Genomic DNA, 8,218 nt, shown 5'->3' on the forward strand with positions numbered 1-8,218 from the left:
TCGTCATCAGAATCAGAAACATGTATTGGTCCTTGGAGAGATTGGGTTTTGTTGTGGCTCCATTGTTAGAAAGAAAACTAAATGTATTGTCGTCGTGTAAATATCTATACATACAAGATGACGTTAAGGGTTGCGGTTCGTCCACACGGCAGCGTCGCCTTGAAGCTTGCCGGTGGGCGCGTCTGGCATGCGACCAACAACCAATCACATTCATCTCCCGCCCGACACACAAGCACGCGGTTTGATTGGCTGGAGCTTGTACTGGCATTTGATTTGATTGGCTGACGCTGCCGTCGACGCTTGAACAGTTGAACTTTTCTCAACGGAGGCAAAGCGTGACGTCACCCCGTTCACAGTGAAGGGGGAGCGTCTCCGTTGAAGCGCCGTGGGCGTACCGTTAGGGTTCGATAGAATTAAAGACATGTACATGTACATGGGGAAATGGTACTTTTGATCTATTAACAATGTGACATCTGTGACCTTTTCAATTATAATAAAGACAATTAATCACAATAACAATCATGATCATAATTATTATATCTTTTACCACAACAAAAGACACAACTAGGAAGTAAAATATGACAAAATATATGATATGTTAGAGACCTGGAGTCCATTTCAAATAAAGATAGCTCAATATCTAGAAGAGTAAATCCACTCCTGACCTCCATGTGACCTCCATGTGACCTCAATGGAGTCAGGACTCAGAGAGACACGAGGAGAGCTGGAGCTCTGATGGAGTCAGGACTCAGAGACACGAGGAGAGCTGGAGCTCTGATGGAGTCAGGACTCAAGAGACACGAGGAGAGCTGGAGCTCTGATGGAGTCAGGACTCAGAGACACGAGGAGAGCTGGAGCTCTGATGGAGTCAGGACTCAGAGAGACACGAGGAGAGCTGGAGCTCTGATGGAGTCAGGACTCAAGAGACACGAGGAGAGCTGGAGCTCTGATGGAGTCAGGACTCAGAGACACGAGGAGAGCTGGAGCTCTGATGGAGTCAGGACTCAGAGACACGAGGAGAGCTGGAGCTCTGATGGAGTCAGGACTCAAAGAGACACGAGGAGAGCTGGAGCTCTGATGGAGTCAGGACTCAGAGACACGAGGAGAGCTGGAGCTCTGATGGAGTCAGGACTCAGAGAGACACGAGGAGAGCTGGAGCTCTGATGGAGTCAGGACTCAGAGACACGAGGAGAGCTGGAGCTCTGATGGAGTCAGGACTCAGAGACACGAGGAGAGCTGGAGCTCTGATGGAGTCAGGACTCAGAGAGACACGAGGAGAGCTGGAGCTCTGATGGAGTCAGGACTCAGAGACACGAGGAGAGCTGGAGCTCTGATGGAGTCAGGACTCAGAGAGACACGAGGAGAGCTGGAGCTCTGATGGAGTCAGGACTCAGAGACACGAGGAGAGCTGGAGCTCTGATGGAGTCAGGACTCAGAGACACGAGGAGAGCTGGAGCTCTGATGGAGTCAGGACTCAGAGACACGAGGAGAGCTGGAGCTCTGATGGAGTCAGGACTCAGAGACACGAGGAGAGCTGGAGCTCTGATGGAGTCAGGACTCAGAGACTCGAGGAGAGCTGGAGCTCTGATGGAGTCAGGACTCAGAGACACGAGGAGAGCTGGAGCTTTGATGGAGTCAGGACTCAGAGACACGAGGAGAGCTGGAGCTCTGATGGAGTCAGGACTCAAAGAGACACGAGGAGAGCTGGAGCTCTGATGGAGTCAGGACTCAGAGACACGAGGAGAGCTGGAGCTCTGATGGAGTCAGGACTCAGAGACTCGAGGAGAGCTGGAGCTCTGATGGAGTCAGGACTCAGAGACTCGAGGAGAGCTGGAGCTCTGATGGAGTCAGGACTCAAAGAGACACGAGGAGAGCTGGAGCTCTGATGGAGTCAGGACTCAGAGACACGAGGAGAGCTGGAGCTGTGATGGAGTCAGGACTCAGAGACTCGAGGAGAGCTGGAGCTCTGATGGAGTCAGGACTCAGAGACTCGAGGAGAGCTGGAGCTGTGATGGAGTCAGGACTCAGAGACACGAGGAGAGCTGGAGCTCTGATGGAGTCAGGACTCAGAGACTCGAGGAGAGCTGGAGCTCTGATGGAGTCAGGACTCAGAGACACGAGGAGAGCTGGAGCTCTGATGGAGTCAGGACTCAGAGACACGAGGAGAGCTGGAGCTCTGATGGAGTCAGGACTCAGAGACACGAGGAGAGCTGGAGCTCTGATGGAGTCAGGACTCAGAGACACGAGGAGAGCTGGAGCTCTGATGGAGTCAGGACTCAGAGACACGAGGAGAGCTGGAGCTCTGATGGAGTCAGGACTCAGAGACACGAGGAGAGCTGGAGCTCTGATGGAGTCAGGACTCAGAGACACGAGGAGAGCTGGAGCTCTGATGGAGTCAGGACTCAGAGACACGAGGAGAGCTGGAGCTCTGATGGAGTCAGGACTCAGAGACACGAGGAGAGCTGGAGCTCTGGTGGAGTCAGGACTCAGAGACACGAGGAGAGCTGGAGCTCTGGTGGAGTCAGGACTCAGAGACACGAGGAGAGCTGGAGCTCTGATGGAGTCAGGACTCAGAGACACGAGGAGAGCTGGAGCTCTGATGGAGTCAGGACTCAGAGACACGAGGAGAGCTGGAGCTCTGATGGAGTCAGGACTCAGAGACTCGAGGAGAGCTGGAGCTCTGATGGAGTCAGGACTCAGAGACACGAGGAGAGCTGGAGCTCTGATGGAGTCAGGACTCAGAGACACGAGGAGAGCTGGAGCTCTGGTGGAGTCAGGACTCAGAGACACGAGGAGAGCTGGAGCTCTGGTGGAGTCAGGACTCAGAGACACGAGGAGAGCTGGAGCTCTGATGGAGTCAGGACTCAGAGACTCGAGGAGAGCTGGAGCTCTGATGGAGTCAGGACTCAGAGACACGAGGAGAGCTGGAGCTTTGATGGAGTCAGGACTCAGAGACTCGAGGAGAGCTGGAGCTCTGATGGAGTCAGGACTCAGAGACTCGAGGAGAGCTGGAGCTCTGATGGAGTCAGGACTCAAAGAGACACGAGGAGAGCTGGAGCTCTGATGGAGTCAGGACTCAGAGACACGAGGAGAGCTGGAGCTCTGATGGAGTCAGGACTCAGAGAGACACGAGGAGAGCTGGAGCTCTGATGGAGTCAGGACTCAAGAGACACGAGGAGAGCTGGAGCTCTGATGGAGTCAGGACTCAGAGACACGAGGAGAGCTGGAGCTCTGATGGAGTCAGGACTCAGAGACACGAGGAGAGCTGGAGCTCTGATGGAGTCAGGACTCAGAGACACGAGGAGAGCTGGAGCTCTGATGGAGTCAGGACTCAGAGACACGAGGAGAGCTGGAGCTCTGATGGAGTCAGGACTCAGAGACACGAGGAGAGCTGGAGCTCTGATGGAGTCAGGACTCAAAGAGACACGAGGAGAGCTGGAGCTCTGATGGAGTCAGGACTCAAAGAGACACGAGGAGAGCTGGAGCTCTGATGGAGTCAGGACTCAGAGACACGAGGAGAGCTGGAGCTCTGATGGAGTCAGGACTCAGAGACACGAGGAGAGCTGGAGCTCTGATGGAGTCAGGACTCAGAGACACGAGGAGAGCTGGAGCTCTGATGGAGTCAGGACTCAGAGACACGAGGAGAGCTGGAGCTCTGATGGAGTCAGGACTCAGAGACACGAGGAGAGCTGGAGCTCTGGTGGAGTCAGGACTCAGAGACACGAGGAGAGCTGGAGCTCTGATGGAGTCAGGACTCAGAGACTCGAGGAGAGCTGGAGCTCTGATGGAGTCAGGACTCAGAGACACGAGGAGAGCTGGAGCTTTGATGGAGTCAGGACTCAGAGACTCAAGGAGAGCTGGAGCTCTGATGGAGTCAGGACTCAAAGAGACACGAGGAGAGCTGGAGCTCTGATGGAGTCAGGACTCAGAGACACGAGGAGAGCTGGAGCTCTGATGGAGTCAGGACTCAGAGACTCGAGGAGAGCTGGAGCTCTGATGGAGTCAGGACTCAGAGACTCGAGGAGAGCTGGAGCTCTGATGGAGTCAGGACTCAAAGAGACACGAGGAGAGCTGGAGCTCTGATGGAGTCAGGACTCAGAGACACGAGGAGAGCTGGAGCTGTGATGGAGTCAGGACTCAGAGACTCGAGGAGAGCTGGAGCTCTGATGGAGTCAGGACTCAGAGACTCGAGGAGAGCTGGAGCTCTGATGGAGTCAGGACTCAGAGACACGAGGAGAGCTGGAGCTCTGATGGAGTCAGGACTCAGAGACACGAGGAGAGCTGGAGCTCTGATGGAGTCAGGACTCAGAGACACGAGGAGAGCTGGAGCTCTGATGGAGTCAGGACTCAAAGAGACACGAGGAGAGCTGGAGCTCTGATGGAGTCAGGACTCAGAGACACGAGGAGAGCTGGAGCTCTGATGGAGTCAGGACTCAGAGACACGAGGAGAGCTGGAGCTCTGATGGAGTCAGGACTCAGAGACACGAGGAGAGCTGGAGCTCTGGTGGAGTCAGGACTCAGAGACACGAGGAGAGCTGGAGCTCTGGTGGAGTCAGGACTCAGAGACACGAGGAGAGCTGGAGCTCTGGTGGAGTCAGGACTCAGAGACACGAGGAGAGCTGGAGCTCTGATGGAGTCAGGACTCAGAGACTCGAGGAGAGCTGGAGCTCTGATGGAGTCAGGACTCAGAGACACGAGGAGAGCTGGAGCTCTGATGGAGTCAGGACTCAGAGACTCGAGGAGAGCTGGAGCTCTGATGGAGTCAGGACTCAGAGACACGAGGAGAGCTGGAGCTCTGATGGAGTCAGGACTCAGAGACACGAGGAGAGCTGGAGCTCTGGTGGAGTCAGGACTCAGAGACACGAGGAGAGCTGGAGCTCTGATGGAGTCAGGACTCAGAGACACGAGGAGAGCTGGAGCTCTGATGGAGTCAGGACTCAGAGACTCGAGGAGAGCTGGAGCTCTGATGGAGTCAGGACTCAGAGACACGAGGAGAGCTGGAGCTCTGATGGAGTCAGGACTCAGAGACTCGAGGAGAGCTGGAGCTCTGATGGAGTCAGGACTCAGAGACACGAGGAGAGCTGGAGCTCTGATGGAGTCAGGACTCAAAGAGACACGAGGAGAGCTGGAGCTCTGATGGAGTCAGGACTCAGAGACACGAGGAGAGCTGGAGCTCTGATGGAGTCAGGACTCAGAGAGACACGAGGAGAGCTGGAGCTCTGATGGAGTCAGGACTCAAAGAGACACGAGGAGAGCTGGAGCTCTGATGGAGTCAGGACTCAGAGACACGAGGAGAGCTGGAGCTCTGATGGAGTCAGGACTCAGAGACACGAGGAGAGCTGGAGCTCTGGTGGAGTCAGGACTCAGAGACACGAGGAGAGCTGGAGCTCTGATGGAGTCAGGACTCAGAGACACGAGGAGAGCTGGAGCTCTGGTGGAGTCAGGACTCAGAGACACGAGGAGAGCTGGAGCTCTGATGGAGTCAGGACTCAGAGACTCGAGGAGAGCTGGAGCTCTGATGGAGTCAGGACTCAGAGACACGAGGAGAGCTGGAGCTCTGATGGAGTCAGGACTCAGAGACTCGAGGAGAGCTGGAGCTCTGATGGAGTCAGGACTCAGAGACACGAGGAGAGCTGGAGCTCTGGTGGAGTCAGGACTCAGAGACACGAGGAGAGCTGGAGCTCTGATGGAGTCAGGACTCAGAGACTCAAGGAGAGCTGGAGCTCTGATGGAGTCGAGGACTCAGAGACACGAGGAGAGCTGGAGCTCTGATGGAGTCAGGACTCAGAGACTCGAGGAGAGCTGGAGCTCTGATGGAGTCAGGACTCAGAGACTCGAGGAGAGCTGGAGCTCTGATGGAGTCAGGACTCAAAGAGACACGAGGAGAGCTGGAGCTCTGATGGAGTCAGGACTCAGAGACACGAGGAGAGCTGGAGCTCTGATGGAGTCAGGACTCAGAGAGACACGAGGAGAGCTGGAGCTCTGATGGAGTCAGGACTCAAAGAGACACGAGGAGAGCTGGAGCTCTGATGGAGTCAGGACTCAGAGACACGAGGAGAGCTGGAGCTCTGATGGAGTCAGGACTCAGAGACACGAGGAGAGCTGGAGCTCTGATGGAGTCAGGACTCAGAGACACGAGGAGAGCTGGAGCTCTGATGGAGTCAGGACTCAGAGACACGAGGAGAGCTGGAGCTCTGATGGAGTCAGGACTCAGAGACACGAGGAGAGCTGGAGCTCTGAGGGAGTCAGGACTCAAGAGACACGAGGAGAGCTGGAGCTCTGATGGAGTCAGGATTCAGAGACACGAGGAGAGCTGGAGCTCTGATGGAGTCAGGACTCAGAGACACGAGGAGAGCTGGAGCTCTGATGGAGTCAGGACTCAGAGAGACGAGGAGAGCTGGAGCTCTGATGGAGTCAGGACTCAGAGACACGAGGAGAGCTGGAGCTCTGATGGAGTCAGGACTCAGAGAGACGAGGAGAGCTGGAGCTCTGATGGAGTCAGGACTCAGAGACTCGAGGAGAGCTGGAGCTCTGATGGAGTCAGGACTCAAAGAGACACGAGGAGAGCTGGAGCTCTGATGGAGTCAGGACTCAGAGACACGAGGAGAGCTGGAGCTCTGATGGAGTCAGGACTCAGAGACACGAGGAGAGCTGGAGCTCTGATGGAGTCAGGACTCAGAGACACGAGGAGAGCTGGAGCTCTGATGGAGTCAGGACTCAGAGAGACGAGGAGAGCTGGAGCTCTGATGGAGTCAGGACTCAAAGAGACACGAGGAGAGCTGGAGCTCTGATGGAGTCAGGACTCAGAGAGACGAGGAGAGCTGGAGCTCTGATGGAGTCAGGACTCAGAGAGACGAGGAGAGCTGGAGCTCTGATGGAGTCAGGACTCAGAGAGACACGAGGAGAGCTGGAGCTCTGATGGAAAACACTGGCGGTTTATTTGGAGCTTCGGCCGGAGAATTCACATCAAGACAAGTCACGGCGCCACGAGTTGACCACGCGGTTGAGATGCCACAATCAACTCTGAAGAACCCTCCTGCAGCTCCAGGTTCTAACTAGTTCAGAGTTTAATAATCAACATTCTTTATCAGTGAGACGAAACAAAGATGGACCCTGACTCCAACTAGAGCTCTCGTCCTAGGGAAGACCGTGCGCCAGGGAACCTCCTGACAGAAGGGCCTCTCGATGTCTCTGAACAGTAAACGACCTCATGGCGGCTTGTGCTCGGTCATAAGCTGCAACAGCAACGCGCCCAGCGGCCCCCCTTCAGAGAGGTAGCAGCAGAACCCGGGCCTGTGCCGCGGGGAGGAGACGGTGAGAGCAGAACAGGATGAACTGGTCGAAGGTTGAAAACCTCAGCAGATTATTCCCTAACACGAAACAACAGAAATTAAAAACAATTAACATTTCTCCTATAATGTTGATAGCTGCAGATTTATACATGTGTTCTATGTCCAGGCCTTCCACACGCTGCAGGTGTGGTTCCACCAGGAAAGGTCCGGAAGACGTGTTAGACAATAGAATAATTACCATAATCATGATTATTCTGCCTCCGCGTGTTAATTAGACCGATGAAGCTCAATTAAGCTCTTCAGCGCGGCCTTTTCACACGCAGCTGTCCACCTGTCTCTCCTCATGGGAACACGCTGCGGAGCCTGTTCACAACCACCAGAGAGGCCTGGGGGGGTCTGCCGCCTGCAAGGGGCCCTCGGGACGAGTGTAACACATACAATGATGTTCCAGGAAGAGGGGGTCGTGTTTCGGGAGAGGAAACTCGAAACAATGAATATTTTCTGAATTTAAAGATGTTCATCTTAATGAACTCCGATTTTTTGTGATAATGTGTCTTAATTTATCTTATGTACATCTACCTACCTACCTACCTACCTACCTACCTACCTACCTACCTACCGACCTACCTACCTACCTACCTATATATATATATATATATATATATATATATGTTAAGAGATAAAGCAACTTTAACGAACTCAGAGTTTTTGTGATAAAGTTGTTAAATTAATTAAAACAAATGAGATTCTCTCTGAGTTAATAAAATCATACGTTTGCAGGAAAACACGATGATATTAAATTATCCATGCTTTAATGTTCAGACAGCTCTACTGCCTGTGCTGCAGCACCTCTTTTCACCCTCTGTCTGAAACCAGAGCCCAGTCTTCTCTGATTGGTTAGCTGGCCGGCTCTGTTGTGATTGGTC

General features: G+C 54.0%; 1 protein-coding gene across 1 annotated transcript in view; it reads right to left on the reverse strand.

The window, feature by feature from the left end:
- The window catches only part of LOC117460575 (killer cell lectin-like receptor subfamily B member 1B allele C), a 461,418-nt gene that overhangs the window by 313,670 nt on the left and 139,530 nt on the right, over positions 1-8,218 (reverse strand). The window lies entirely within an intron of this gene.

This window comes from Pseudochaenichthys georgianus, chromosome 16 (genome assembly GCF_902827115.2).
Source record: "Pseudochaenichthys georgianus chromosome 16, fPseGeo1.2, whole genome shotgun sequence".
NCBI classification, from domain to species: Eukaryota; Metazoa; Chordata; class Actinopteri; order Perciformes; family Channichthyidae; genus Pseudochaenichthys; species Pseudochaenichthys georgianus.